We start from the raw sequence: 16,769 nt of genomic DNA, 5'->3' as shown, positions 1-16,769 counted from the left end.
AGTGTATGTGAGAGTGTGAACTTTGGTGTACTTCTTAGGGATGTACCTTAGGAGGAAGCATAGCAATGCTGTAGAGTAGTTAAAAGCCTGGGCATCACCATCAGATGATCTGTCTCTAAACCCTCACTTCTTCATTTTCAACACAGTGTAATATAACTTGGGCAAGCAATCTGACCTCTCTGAGACTTGCTGTCCTCACATGAGAAATAGTTAAGAGCCAAATGAAACTGTATGCATGTAATGGAAACATATTAATGAGAAATCACTCAGAGATGTTCCCTTCCTTAAATCTACCAAAGAGAATGTTTCCGTTGCTAAGCTGAAAAGAACTGGATCTAAGACTCAGGAGTAAAATGGGAAGAACTCAGCAAAGAAGTTAAACCAATAAGTAAAAAAAAAAAAAAAAAAACAGTGGTGGGAGGAGATTGTGGGACGAGAGTCTGGAGAATGTGGGAGGGCCAACAGCGGAGGAAGCAAGAGATGGAGTTATCAGAAGCTTTCATTTGTGTCTTTAGATATTGGGATCAAGAACTGGGTTCCTCATTGCTTTTCTTTCTTTCTTTCTTTTTTATTTTAGACTGTTTAATTCTGAAGCTTTGCATATGACTTTATTGACGAAACTATCCAGAGGTCCTAGATTTCTAGTGATTATATATGTTCAGGAATTATTACAGAATATAGCACACAGGAAATAATTAATAAATGAGTGTTTATAATAACAACTATGAAAACAATGGTGATGATGATAAATAGGATTATTATTGTATCTGAAGTGAAATTTCTATCACTGGAGATGTTGATGGCTGGTGCACTTAGGAGAAAGGATATTTTGTTATTACATTTTATATTTACATTACACTATCATTTGTTATGTTACATAGAAATACATTTAATTAGAAAAAAATACTGAAGGAGCTTTCCATTTTTGATGAGATGGAAAATTAACATGGGCTGCTGGCCTCCTCCCTTTAAATCAACCCTAGAGAAATTAGGGAAATAAAAGGATGAGAGGCTTAAGGGAAGACATGAAGCCTTCATCGTGCTCTGTTGTGTGTGAGGCTTTGTGTGTGTGTGTGGCTTTGTGTGTGTGTGTGTGTGTGTGTGTGTGTGTGTGTGTGCGCGCGCGCGCGCGCATGTATGCAGTGGAGTGCGCTGTGGACCTAAGGCAGTTGAGGCATTTAAAGAGTTATTTCCTGATCTTTTCCCACAGAAGTTGCATTGGTCAGGCTGTTAGTGTAGAGCAGTCAGTATGAAAGCAGCACAGACTATCTGTTGGGGTGAAGGGTTTATAAAAACAACTCTTGAGTTTTTATTACTTTAGCCCCTTCCCTCTAATTCCCATGGCTAAAGGGTAACAGCTATGGAAAGTAACTGTTCATAATACATGTGTTTTTTTTTTTTTGCTTAAAACGTAGAGGTGATTTCCTGACGAGCAGAACTGCCTGTGTGTGTGACAGTACAGAAGAACATCCAAGTCATTCTGTGGTGTCTTGGGCTCATTCCTTGTCCTCAGCTGGCACGCACACCAAGCTCAGACCTTAGACCTATCACATTATACATTATCATCAAGTCAGTAATGACTCAGGCGAAAATGACTAGACACCAGAAAGTTTGACACTTTGCAGAAAAAAGAAAATCAAATAGATGATTATTTTAAGTAAGTACAATAAATATACCTCCAAAGGGGAACATATTGGCAACATGAAGTTAGGAAAAGTCTTAATTAGAAACAAGCAGAAATCTTTTGGTATCAAATACTTAGCAGGTAAAATAGAATATTCAATAGAAGAGTCTGGTATTCATACAAATATCCAGAAAGACACAGATGAAACTTTGGTTATTAAGGTGAAAGATGAGATGAAAGAATTTTCTTAGAAGATGGTAGTTCATGATAAAAGGAAAGCCAGGGAGAATCAAAGTAGGAGTGCCAAAAACTGAATGCTGTTCCAGGAATCAAAAAGTGGAAGGTAGGAAATATCTGATCAAGATAAATTCCCCATAATTAAAGAAAGAAAAAAAGAAGAAGAAAAAAAAAAACCCTAAGATTGAAGTGACTCTAGAATGCTAAGCAGGACTAGTAAGGAGAACTGCATGCTTCCACATAATGAGCTGAAATCCCAGAACAAAGAAGACACAAAGAACACTCTAAAAGCTTTCAGAGAGAACGCAGACCAAGGACAAAGGAACGAAAATCACACTGGCGTCATATTTTTTAAGAGTCCCTAGTACTCTGCCAGCCTCCCTGCCACCTCTGGTCACTCATCTCAGTACAACTGGGACTGTGCACTGTCACTCCTGAGTCTGAACTGGGTTTAGTAACTCACCTAATACCAATAAAATATGGCAGAAGTGACACTATTTCTTTCAAGGCTAAGTCAAATGAAGTCCTGCAGCTTGTTTTGATGCTCCAGATCTTCCCTCTCCAAAGCCGGTCCCCATGCTGAGAGAAACTCCAGCCCCACATAGGAGCTCTGGTCAACAGTCGCAGCTGAGCCATGACTTCCAGCCAGCCCCGCTCAAGGCACCAAACTTATGAGTGAGGAATCCATCTTGGAAGTGGATCCCTCAGCCCCAGATCTTCCACCCCCAGCAGTTAGTCATCACGGCTGAGGCTCCCCACACTAGGGGCAGAAAAGAGTCACCTCCTTTGTAGCCACTGTACCTTCCTTCTTGAATTCCTGATTTACAGAATTCATCAGCATACTATTTAAAGTGATTTTTTTTTTGTCACTGTGTTTTAGGTTTGTTACACAGCAACAGACAATGGTAACGCTTAGAGTATTCTTTCCCAAGAGCCACTTCTTAGCAGATGTAAAGAAACTCAACTAGGCCTACTCTATTTCATTGATACAGTCATTCATTCATCCCCCAAATATTTACTAATTATCTACCATTTGTCAAATACTGTCCAAAGTGCAAAGGATAAAATTACGTGCAAGACTGATGAGATTACTGAACTCATAAAAATTACAGCCATTTCTGAATGTTAGGGGAAGACAGTTTAAGCTGCAGCCTTATTTGGTACATACAGTCTCTCACACACACACATACAGTTAATACAGCATTTCATGTCATACAGTCACGAATCAAATAAATGAAATCACTAATGAAAGAATGAAAATACATGAATACTGGAGTATCTCTACTCTCTCAGAGGTCCCATTTTGGTGCCTTTTAAAAAAAATCTTAAATTCTTTTTATAAAAGAGCTAGTGACATGCATATCCTTGCACACAAGCTTCTGTGAGCACACACACGTACACACACAGTAATTATGTGTCTTCTCTTCTTAAATATGTATGTTACACATGATGAGTTTACTGCTTTCCTTGAATAAAGTCCTTGATCAAGAGTAGATAAATGCATCAATAATACTAATGAAGGTCATTTTTTTTTCAATCCAACAGCATATTCAAGCTCCCTTACAAAGAACTCCAAAAGCAAACTGTATAAAATTACTAAGATTCAAAACATTCTGGAGCTGACATTAACCTTTGCGCTGGCCAAGTCCAAGCCCCTTGTTTTACAGCTGGAGCAACTGAGCCCCAGCAGGCGATGGAACCAGATAGGTCATGCTCTCAGTGGAGGCACCGAGCAAGCTAGACTGCATGAGGTCGGCTGAGGTCCCCTGTAACCCAGAGGAATCCTGGCATGAATTCCAAATCCTCGTCTCAATCCTGGCTCCAGTTCCGGTGCCCATATGTCTGTGCATACATAGAAGCTGAGGCAGAGGAACGCATGAGGATTGCCAAGGTCCCAGAATCCTGAGAACAGTTGCTATACCCTGTTGCCATGACAACCCGCTAAGGAAAGTACCTAGGTGCCAGACTCAGATTATTTTTTTTTCTTTCTGGGTCCCAGAGGAGTACCCGTGTGAGTTGATAACTCTTTTATTGCTACCTGGAGAGAAGCCCTTCTGCCCTGTATAGCATCCTATGGTAGAGCCACATTCCAGGGGATGGCAACTAATGCAAATCTGGCTGTTTTTCTTTTTTTCGGACACAAAGGTCTCTGATGATTGCTATGTCGTGAAAATTAAGGGGCTTGTATAAGGTAGCATCTCTATGAAAACTTGTGTGTAAACTAATACATCTATGAAAATGTAAAAAATGATTTTTGTACATAGGCTTCCAAATTTCCAGCATAGGATCCAAATAGATTTCTTAAAAAACACTGTAGCCAGGTACCAAGTCCGTACAACAAATTAAACCACTCCCCCACCCCTGCCCACGTTTTGCCACAGAAATCAGCAAGTTCACTCCTCCTCCAACCTTCCCCCTCAAAAAAAAAAAAAAAACCCAGAAATTAAAACAAGGCATTTTGCTAGTATAAAAACAACCAAAGTCCAAGTAACGATAAAAAATAGAGTCCATCTTTTTCTTTAGCCTCAAGTCCCACCACATTTAGGACGCTCCCTGCTTTATTTACCCCCTACTTATTTTCCACCAGAGCATCTGTTCCTTCCTGCAGAGGAAACATTTGTACTGTTCAAAGGGTTGGACTATGAGTCACAGATTAAGCATGAGGGGCCTTTCTGAATGATGCTGAGTAAGGCCTTAATTAAAAGGGAGGAAGATGTTCTGGTGTGTAGGAGCAAGGTTGGGGTGTTCAGAGCCATGCAAAGTGCCAGTCTCTCCCTAGGTGCCACTCTCTCCTGGCAGGAAAGCATCATCCACGTTTATGATGTACAAGATGAAGCTTGTCTGAAAATTCTGAGAACTGCATCATGATGCTACCAGAACCATGTACTTGGATGCTGGAATAAGATAATGATCCCCAACACTCACACTGTGCTTCCTGAGTCAGACGCTGTTTTAAGCACCATCATATTTTAATTTACTAGATCCCCACAATACCTCAAAGTAGACACCAGAGAGGTAACGCTCCAGGGATGGTAACTGATGCAACCGGACTGGTCTAATTTCCTCTAGAGACAAAGGTCTCTGATGACTATTGTGACATGAAAAATAATGGGTGAGAATAATGTATAAGCTAACAAGCCCATGGACACACAGCTAAATAAGCAGCAATTCTAGGATTCAAATTCAGGCTGACTTTGCTCTTACCCACCATGCCTCTCACCTCCCCTGACACGTAACTGTCTAGCCAAATGGATCCCGATGGCAGTCGCATGCCTAGATCACCGCTTGCTCAACAGGACACCACTGTCTTCTGCTCTACTCCAAAGCGTCTTCGGCCATCCTCTCTTTCCCCCCATATTCTATATCACTGCCTTAGTAAAGGTACTAATTCCTACTCAACTAGGCAATCAAACAGCTGCATGTCTTATTTCTCTGCCTCACTTACTGGTTTTGTTCAATTTATTCTCCGCACTGCAGAGATTCTCTTGAAAATGTACCTCAGGTCTTTCCCACTTTCACCGTAAAGCCCTGCAGTGCCTCAGCCTTTCCTAGACCACACACCGTTAGCAGACTATGCTCCTGTCCTGTGCGTATTTCTGCCGTTTTTCTCTACTTCAGCTGTCTTTTGTTCTGGTTTAACTGTGACCTAATGCAAAACGGAATTTTTGCTTTTTATACTTGTTTTACCACTTCCTAAAACACTTCCTTGCACATAGCAAACGTAGAAGGCAAAGAAAGTTGAATGAATGGCTATTGACTTGAAATGGCTAGTTAGGCCTTGGTCTCCATGTTAAGAAACTGCAATGATACATTCCTGATTGTATTTTGAGAGGAATTATGAAACTGCCTTTAAAAAGCATGTATTCATCTCACAGAACAATTAAAGAACATGAATCTGACAGCCACAATTAGGATATGATTCTGGAGACAAAACTGTTTCAATCAAAACAAGCGGCTTTCAGTCTCAATTCAGGAATCACTGTCAGAAGCATGTTTTTGTTTTTTAAAGTTAATGCCTGCTTTTCTTTAAGTACCAAAACACATGATTGTGGGACTGGACGAATAACTGCTGTCACCACTTCCAATGCACATGATCCATTAATGTCACATGTCATAATAATGCTCATTAGAGAGCATTGTTTCAGAGTCTCAGTCATAATCAGCCCCGTTTGTTGAACATGCACACTCCTGAGGACCATGGATTCGATAGTTTAGTGAGGAATGAGCAGGAAATGCTTTCAAATCAAAGAGTTTCTTTGTTTCAGATGATGACACCTTCTTCTACCTGCTTCTTCCTCAATTCCCGTACTTGCCAGCTTAAAAGGCTGTTGAAGCCACCTCCTCCTCATCTTCATTGCTGCTGCTTCTGCCCTTGACTTGCCATCTCTTAGAAGAAACTGCAACAACCTCTTCATTAATTTCCCTGCCTCCTGTCTTACCCCTTCACAATGACTTCAGAGTACTCTGTCTCAAAAGCAAAATTTCCCATGCCATTTTCTTGTAAAAACCCTTCAAACTCCCTCCAGGATCCAAATCCTGTCACCTGGCACTCAAGGCCTTCTATCATTTGGCTAACAATTATAGAGTGTTTACTGGGAGTCAGGGACTGTTCTAAGCACTTTATATATGTTAACTCATTGAGTTTCGTAACACTCCCAGGAGGGAAGTACAATGTTTAATCACTGCCTTACTCTCAAGTTTCAAAACTTGCCACTTCCACTGCACATTGTGATGTGGTTTATAGTTCATGAGATTTTTGTTCATGTTTCTTTCTTTGCTTGATATGACTTCCATTCATGTCCCATTTCACCTTCTTCACTGGCTGTCCATCATTTCACGTGTATTATTAGCTCCCCACGTGCCTGTTCTTCCTTTTCTCCAAAAGACGGGAAACGAGCCTTTGTCTACACTTACATAACATCTTACAGAAAATCTGCACACAATACTGACTCGCTGAACTGTCCCTGTCTCTTTATGGACATATAATTAGTCTGAGTCTCCAAGGACAGAGGCTAGGTTTTATTCTGTATCTACCTTTGTATTCCACCCATTCCCAGCAGATGCCCGCTAAATAATTATTGAACAGAATGGGTACTTTACTGCATATTAGTGAAAAATATTTACATGATAAGTATGACTGACCACTTGTGTAAGAAGCATGTTACAGGGGTAAGAAAGAAAAAGTTAGGGATTCAAGTAGAGGAACAGGTTTAAATCAGGTATAAGTCATGAAAACCCATATTTTTGAGTCAAATCATTATTTCAAAATAACAAGGAAACAGCTAAAGGCAAGAAAGAAAAAATCATTTTGATGGCTAGTTTTCTGTGGTGTACTTGTAGTTGGATATTATTTGGAGATGGAAATAGGATGGGTTTTGCCAAGGTATAGAGAAAATATTTCGGAGAATGTTGGCATTGAAATAACAATGTGGTGAAGTCTCAAATTCTAGCTGTAAGAGAACTAGTGTTGTTATTACAGGTGATGCAGAGCTGCTTATGTTCTTGAGCTGGGCGAGAGACTAACTCAGAAGACAAGTAAGAAAGATTATTGAGGCTGTCAGGTAGATTAGACATTAAAGCATACAGCAATAAGGAGACCAGACAAGAGTCTGTTGCAAACTGTAAAAATAAACTGTAGTCTATTTCTGTGACAGAATAGTCTACAGCAGTGAAAAAGAATAAACTGGAGCTACACACACCACCATGGATGAATCACCAAAGAGTAATTCTGAAAGCAAAAACAGCATGATAACCTTTACATAAAATGTAAAATATATTAAAAAATGTACTTGTTTAAGGAAGAAAATATAAATAAGTTTAAACTTTAATACTGAAAAGTCATGCATGAGAAAAATAAATTCAGGAAATGAATTGTCATTTGTAGAAAAAGAATATGCTTGCAGATTTGTACACAAGGGGCTTCAACTTCTTTCTGATGTTTTATCCAGGTCTATGGATATTAGGCATTTATTCTCCATATACTTTACATAGCAGATATATTGTATAATAGCATTAACAGTCAGAAAACGATGGGAAATGTATTTTAATACACTCTATTACAAATACAGGTGCAAAAAGAAAGGGACACAAGAGATCCACGAATTATTACAAAGGGAAAAAGAAGTTAAGATCTTTGATGAAGCATTTCAGGTCAACAAGAGTAAAGAAGAAACAAAGACAGCAGAACCACTTGGGCAACTGACATCTTGGTGAGAGAGTTTCATATTCCTAGCAGAGTTATGATGTTTAGATATAAGGGTATTTTAGAGACAGCAAGGAATGTACAACTGTTGAAAGAGAACTGGATATAATCTGAGCTCAGGCAACAGCTAGAAACATGTGAGTAGTGAGTTCATTGAGGGACAGAAGAAAAAACCAGAGGGCCTTGCAACACTGAGGAGTTACTGAACAGGGTAGGAACTGGAGCCAGCAAAGGAAAATGTGTTTATTTGTTGGCAAAGGCTCCAGAGACAAGTCAGCTCTTCACTGAGTTCGAACATAAGGAGAAGTACCCAAGAATGTAAGCCTTTCATCACATTTGTTTCATCTGTCACTTTATTTACTTTCCCTTGAGAATTTAAATGGAGAAGAGATCTGAGCGAATTTGAAATTTGCTATTTTACAACGTTGAGTCCAAAGCTTCTAAATAGTTTTGAAAAATCATCAGGTCTGTTGGAGATTTATTTAGAACACTTTAAAATGTGCCTGTCTCTTAAGTTTTAAGCCACACTTTCTTCTTCTACATGTTATCACCTACATTTGGCTTTCAATAAGAAAAAGAAAATTATGATTGTTACTAATATTTTGGGGGAAGTTTCTATATAATAAAAAAGACACAGTGCCAAATCCTGTACATAGGTGATCTCATCAAACCCTCAACTTTATAATCAAAGACTTATTTAACCTGCAACTATTTTTTTTAAGCAATTAGTGTCTATTATGTGCAGACACTGTTCTAGGTCCTAAAAATACCATAGTGAACAAAATAGATCCAAATTCCTGCCCACAGGGAGCTTATATTCTCATGGAAGGAAAGAGATCATAAACAGAATAAATTAGTATAATATAACATACAGTTTTACTATATTTGTATTGACACAGATAAGAAGGAAAGGGGATTGAAAGTTCAAGGAAGTGGTGTTTAATTTTAAGTAAATAGGTCAGAGAAGGCCTCACTGAGCCACTGATTTTATTAAAACCTGGAGGATATAAGGAAGACCGTGGTAGTACTAATGTGGGAAGCAAACTCACAGCAGCGGAAATGGCAAGAACAAAAAGCTTCCACCCCAGCAGCACGGAGCCTGATCGTCCAGGGTGTGACCTGCACTCTCAGGGCATGAGAGAGTGGGGAGAAGGATCCTGGGGAGGCTCGGAGGCCCTTGCAGAAAATGGTGCCTTTACTTTTCGTGAGACAGAAAGGCTTCATCAGGTTCTGAGCAGAGGAGTGGCCCGATTTGAATTGTTTTAGCAAGATCAGCACAGGAAACAAGGCAGACTTGGTGGTGCCCAGGGAGGGGGCAGGTGGGGGTTGCTGGTCACTCAGACCAGGGTGGGAGCTCTGAGAGTTGGAAGAAGTGCTATTTTCCTGGCACAAAAAGTTTTGGCTGTGATGTGAATATGAAATTGCTCGTTGATGCACATGTGCTTTTGAGGCTAGCATACTTGTACGGTCCTACTGATGGGGAAGTGCTCTTTCTCCTTTTCTTAAACCATTAGTAAACTATTATTTGTCCATAAGCTATGGCTACACTGTGTGCAATGATCTCCATTTTGCATACAGATCACTGCATACTAAACTCCTTTCTATTCTTTTCATAGAAGACGGCTGCAGTAAAATTATTTCTAGTGGCTGGTTGCATTGCCATGTGTATGATGTCAAAACAATGTCTCACTTTGTTAAAGAACTTAAACACAGAAGTTGGATCCTGTGGGACCATCCTTCTGTTGTGAACTATCATCGTGTAAAGAAGAGTATGTTACTGGTCATTTAATACAGCCGAAGGCCCGGGGTGACTTTGATCAAGTTGGCATTAAAACAGGCCCTACTCTGTCAGTCTGGTTTGCTTACCAACACATTAATAGTTAAATGTTGTTACCATGGATATTCACTGGGCATCAAAATAATCACCAATACCAATTAGACATAGTCACTAAAATTACAAGATAATCTCTGACAATAAACTGGCCAGCCAGATGATCTAGGATACATATACCTTTATATCTTTTTAGACTAAGTTCCACAGAAAATACAAAAATATATAATAATGATAGGTTTAGATAATAATAAATATCATGCTAGCTTTTATAATAACAAGAACATATTATGTTTAACCTTTCAGAAGGAAGTCTGGGTATTAGTCATGTACCACTCCAATCATGCTATATAACCAGTGAACCCCAAACTCAGTAGGCTCAAGTAGCAACTGTTCATTTCCGTTGATCTGCAGCACCTGTGGGTCTGCTCCCCTCCAACCCCCAGGGTTTAGTAAGATGGTTCTGCTTCACATTGCAGGTCAGTGAGTGAGCTGGGAGACACTGCTCCCTGTGTGTGTATCCTCCTTGAACCAGTGGCCTTGGCTAGGCATGCTCTTCTCAGTGCTGTTGAAAGAAGTGCAGGAGAGCTGGCCAACCTGCAAAGTTCATTTCAAGCAGGAGTGAGCTACAGCGGGTTGTACTTATTTATAAAGAGTTCATTGTTATATTTTCAGCCTTTCGTGAATTGGTAGTTAAAAACAGCCATTATTAAAATTCAAATTATAGGAGGATATGGTCAAAATTAATTAAATTATAAAGGAAGATAAATATTCAAAATGCACCACCTTCATTGTCTTTCTGCATTCTTAGTATTTAGAATATTGAGGTTATTAAGGTCTACTCTCTCTGTGTGGTAGAAATACTATAAATGGTATGTGACTCTAAGTCTCTTTCCCGAGTTGACTCAGCAGCATCTCCTGGGTAGCTTGAAGCTAGCAGTAGTGAACTACTGATACCATGCAAAATAGCAAATGTAACAAAATCAGAAGGTTTTCCCTCATGTTGTTGACAACTGATTCTCCACCCTCTGCTTAATAAGGTGAGAGTTGGTTGTCGAACATTTTCAAGGAGAGTCTTTGTTGAGTCTTGATTGCATCAGGTCTGCAAATATTTCATTGGCCAAAATCAGGCAGTAATGAACATGGTTCTACCTTGGTCAAAGAGATGGCAAAATGATGCAGCGAAGGTGCATCCAGAAGGAGGGATGAGTTGTGAAGCTAATAGTTCAGTCGGCCACAAATGGGGAAAGACACAAAAGGGATGTAGACAGGGAAGTCAGTGTTTCTATGCGTCAGTGAGTACATATAATTTTGATTTTCCTCAAAGAAGATTATTTCTCATTATTTCTAACATCTCTTAGAGGAAAAATATTTAAGTTGACAACTTAAATTACAAAATAGACTCATCTATTTGTATTAATAAAACAGTCTTTAAGATGGTAGACAAACTGGAATAAGCTGGCATGAGTTGCCTGTTCATGATTCCTAAACCTTAATAGGTGTAATTCCTAGTAAATTTTTATTTTATTCTGAATGTATCATATTTCACCAAAATCCTGATTCTTTCAAGGTACAGTGAAGCTGACATGGCCTGTGAGAAAAAAACCCTCTAAGTTTAACTTCAAGAATTTAATAGTCTTGCTTTCCTTACAAGCATATTTGCCCGTTAATTGGAAATAGCATTCCCAGCTGCACTGAGAATGTTCTCTGAACAAAGGGAGGAGGACATCTTAAAGACTGCAGTGGAAGTCAAGGCAAACCATAATTTACATTTCAGAATATAAATGCTCCAGGGAAGCCTTCTTCCCCTGCTGCCTGGAACTTTGATTGGCATTTCAATAGGACTCCACCAAATTGGAGGTTAGTCCCAGGAAGCCCATCCTCATGGTTACCAATGACTGTAATTCCAGGCGTCTGATCTGAGAAAATAATGTCTATGAGAACAGGACATTTAAAAAGTCAAGACAACTATGAAAGCCAATGAGAACCAGAAGACCAACCCAAGAAGGAGAGGAAGGAGATGGGTACCAAGGAATTGTAGGTGTTTATTCTGGAGATCTGATGTTTTCTAATTCAAGTTAATTGTGCTGGTATGGCTGTCAATAAAATGGTAGAGACCAAATACATTTCCTACCCCTAACCCAAAACTCATCCTCTCCAGAGATAACTATTTACCATAATCTCTTTTTACATTTAAAAGCATTATAAAAATAAAATGGATCTCATTCCCCATTCTCTGAGGAATTCAGGAGACTAAGCCTGAAAGCCAGTCCGAACCTGGCACTTTGGGGAAGACTTGTATCAGGTAGTCAGTTGTCTACTTTTATCTAAGCAGGTTTTAACCTCTTTCTGATGTGATATTAACATATACAATCTGACATAAATCTCAGCAATGTTCTCCTAGGGCAGTCTACCCAAGCAACAGAAATAAAAGCAAAAATTAACAAATGAGACCTAATTAAACTTAAAAGCTTTTGCACAGCAAAGGAAACCATAAGCAAAACAAAATGACAATCTACAGAATGGGAGAAAATATTTGCAAATGATGAGACTCACAGGGCTTAATCTCCAGAATATATAAACAGCTCATACAACTTAAGATAAAAACAAACAACCCCATCCAAAAATGGGCAGAAGATCTAAACAAGCAATTTTCCAGTAAGACATACAGATGGCCAATAAACACATGAAAAAAATGCTCAACATCGCTAATTATCAGAGAAATCTAAAACAAAACTACAATGAGGTATCACCTCACACCAATCAGAATGGACATCATTCAAAAGTCCATGAATGATAAATGTTGGAGAGGGTGTGGAGAAAAGGGAACCCTCCTACACTGCTGGTGGGAATGTCATTTGATGCAGCCGCTATGGAAATCAGTATGGAGATTCCTCAAAACTGAATACAGACTTACCCTATGATCCAGCAATCCCATTCCTGGGCATATATCCAGAGGGAACCTTAATTCAAAAAGACACATGCATCCCAATGTTTATAGTAGCAGCACTATTTACAATAGCCAAGACATGGAAACAACCTAAATGTCCACCAACAGATGACTGGGTAAAGCTGTGGTATATTTATATAATGGAATATCACTCAGCCATAATAAATAATAAAATAATGCCACTTGCAGCAACATGGATGGACCTGGCGAAAGTCTTTCTAAGTGAAGTAAGCCAGAAGGAAAAAGAAAAATACCATGTTATCACTTACATGTGGAATTTTAAAAGAGAGGAAAAAAAAAAAAGAAAAATGAACTTATTTATAAAACAAAAACAGACTCAGACACAGAAAACAAACTTATGGTTACTGGGGTAAGGGGTTGGGAAAGGATAAATTGGGAGTTCTAGATTCGCAGATACTAACTAATATACATAAAATAAACAAACAACAAGTTCATAGTGTATAACACAGGGAACTATATCCAATATCTTGTAGTAACCTATGGTGAAAAATATGAAAATGAATATATGTATATTCCTATATGAATGAAGTATTGTGCTGTACACAAGAAATTGACACAACACTGTAAACTGACTATACTTCAATAAAAATGTATTAAAAAACATATACATAACAGGAGCTATTGGTCATTACATGGTGGGTTTTTTTTGGCTAACATCTGATCTAAAGCAATTTTATTGTCTAAAGACTTAACAGTTCAAAGAAGAGACCTTGAGGTCCTAAGGTTGCAGCTGCCAGCAGATATTGCTTTGAGAATGGTCGGTGGTCTCCTGAGTAAGACACAGCTCAGAAAATTCAAGTTCTCAACAATACAAAAACATGTTTGAAACCACATCCACGATGGCCACATAGTTTTATCTTGAATGTCTGAATCACAGCTACTCCATTTGGATTTTCAAGCGCATCCCCTTCCTCCAGACAAAAGCAGATGTACAATGCATACCCAAAAAGGTCATAAAACAGGACACTTTGATCATTAAGTTAAACTGTGTATAAGCCAGAACGACATCCCCATACCTCAGTATGTGCAGATTTCCCCATCATTTCCCCTTCTGATTACAAATCTTTCAGTAGAAAGCACTGAGGATCAGAATACCCATCCCTCCATGCTGGGGTAATGGCTCCTGCCCCAGGGTCAGATCATGTCCCGTGGTGCTGGGCCTCCTTTATGTTTGCCTGGTTATTCATGTTGAGGGAAAACGAATCAGATACGTGAACAGGCTCAGAGGTATGTCAGTGGGAAAACAATTTATAAGTCATACATCTTACCACTTATACCCAACTGTTATACAAGCACTGTACAAGTGCTTTTAGCAATAGTCTTACAGCCAGCATTGTTACACATCATGATAGTTATATTCTGTGACAACTCCGTTAGAGAATTCTCTTTCTATCCCAAACATTGGGGGCAACAGCATGGTTGGAAGTAAAACAGTAACTTTCAATACTGATAGGGAGACAAATATTTGGTAAGCAGTTCAATTTAAAAAACACAAGACCTAGTAGTATTTCAGACAAAACCAAAAAATTATAACCATATTCATCAGTTTACTCAAACCTACGTAATTAACCCTTTTTAATGACAGTTTTAGGAAATTGGAGTTTTCACTAGATTTTTGTTTGTTTGTTTATTTTGGGGGGAGGTAATCAAGTTTATTTGCTTATTTAATGGAGGAACTGGGGACTGAACCCAGGACCTCGTGCTGCTAAGCAGGCACTCTACCACTGAGCTATTACTTCATTAGACTTTTTGAATATTTTACCCAGTTCAGCAGTATGATTTAAAGGAAACCTGTACTTATCAAAAATTTCTTTTTATGAATCTTCTTGAAGATGAAGCAGTTTTGCAAAGCATCAGTTGAGCTGTCTATGAGTGACAGAAGACTTAAAAAGGCAAGGTTAAAGATCTGACTACAGCGTTTCTGACAAAGATGCTTAATCAAGTCACTGTGACATACATTTTATTGTAACAACTAGAATTACGACTGATAACATTGTACCAAGACATATCTAAATTTCAGAAACTTTATATAATTTCTGGAATATCTACATTAATAACATTCGTATCACTCATTTGACAATTCTTTCTGAGTATTTTAACATGCCAACCAATACTAGCAAAATATTTTTCTCTGAGGCGCCTCAGGGGCCCTCCGGAGCACTCCAAACTTAGTTGAAGTCAAAATAACTTTAATTAGAATTTGATAAGAAGTTTGTCAAAAATATCAAAAAGTTTCACACAATCTGTTATCAGAAGCATTCTTAGTAAACCTGTTCTGTTAACAGACAGGAGCCAAATTTGGTCCTGCACCAGACTACTTTTAATAACAAAATTCCTTCACCTAATTAAGTTTTTTTTATTTGTTTTTTTTGGGAGGGAAGGTAATTAAGTTTATTTATTTATTGTTATTTCATTTAACGGAGGTAGTGGAGATCGAACCATGGCTTCATGCATGTTAAACATGTGCTCTACCACTGAGCTGTAACTCCCTCCCCCAACTAACTAAGTTTAAATCTAATTTGAGCCCGACCATGCACAAAATTTCTTTAGGTCTCCCCTTCTATAAACTGTTTACTTAAAAAAAGCAGTTTCATTCCTCATGCTTTTTACTCAAAATATATATCCTACTGTCCTACTGTATACTGATGTTTCCTTTATTATTTTGTATAGCTTTAATGACATACATAATTAGAATCTTCAATTCTTAGAAACCTTAATTTCTAGAGGAGGTGTCAAGATGGCACCTTAGAGAGACCCACAGTTCACCCTCTCCCACAAATACACCAACAATTACATCTACAAACCCACTGAATCGCACAGAACACCTACTGAACGCTGGCAGAGTATCTCTCACTTTGAAATACGGAGGATTCTCACAAAATCCATTCATACTGTATAGTGCAGGGAACTATATTCCGTATCTTGTATTAACTTATGGTGAAAAAGAATATGAAAACGAATACATGTATGTTCATGTATGGCTGAAGCATCGTGCTGTACCAGAAATTGACAACGTTGTAAACTGACTGTACTTCAATAAATATATATATATACATAAACCTTAATTTCTAGTGAAAACCAAGAAGTAAGCAATTATGAACTGTCTTTTACATTAGCATTCTGTAGATTGGCAAACATAAATACCAGTAATTTCTAAAAACATGTGTTTATAGAAAATATTTCAGTGTGGCAGTGGAAATACTTAATAGTCTTAAATACCTTTAGTTTCTCTGTAAAGGGAAGCCAATGTTTAGTAAATATTTCAGTTTCTTATTTTGTTTGGGAATGATCTAGCTATATAATAAATGTCCATTATTTAACTTAAGTTAGCACAACTCTAAAATTTCAAGTTACCAAATGTACGGAGAGATCATTTTTAAGTAGACATTCCTCAGAATTATTTCTGAAGAGCTCACCTGAAAAACTCCTATGCCATTTGCATTTAATTTACTTATAAGCATTTTATCATAGCAAGTAAACTAAAATTTCTTTTCCTGCAGACAAACTTGGCAACAGAAACAACATAAACCCACTGACCTTCAGTAAACTTAGGTACAGTAAAAGATGTCTGGGTTGATTATACCAACAAGCTTAAACTAGCTTTCATATCAGATGTTAACTTAGTATTGAATATTTCCTAGATCACATGAGCCTGAAATTTGTTATCTAGCTTCTTTTATACTTAGAAGTATTTAATTTGAGTGCTTACTTTTAAGTCAATTAAATAGAATTCTTTTACATGTTAATTTTTACATAAAGACAGACAGAACTAGAGATCTCAGTTTTCCTGCTTGAGTTTTAAAAAAACCTTTTTTTCCTCGTGAGCCCAGGTAGATCATTTACATCTCAAAGGCACAGGAAGTGAAACGCAAATTCCTCCTCTGCTATACCAAACCCAAATATC

General features: G+C 38.2%; 1 protein-coding gene across 13 annotated transcripts in view; it reads right to left on the bottom strand.

Moving 5' to 3' along the window:
- The window catches only part of ARPP21 (cAMP regulated phosphoprotein 21), a 425,580-nt gene that overhangs the window by 282,467 nt on the left and 126,344 nt on the right, over nucleotides 1–16,769 (bottom strand). The window lies entirely within an intron of this gene.

The sequence above is a fragment of the Vicugna pacos genome, chromosome 17 (genome assembly GCF_048564905.1).
Source record: "Vicugna pacos chromosome 17, VicPac4, whole genome shotgun sequence".
NCBI classification, from domain to species: Eukaryota; Metazoa; Chordata; class Mammalia; order Artiodactyla; family Camelidae; genus Vicugna; species Vicugna pacos.
This window is presented reverse-complemented; position numbering and strand designations above follow the sequence as displayed.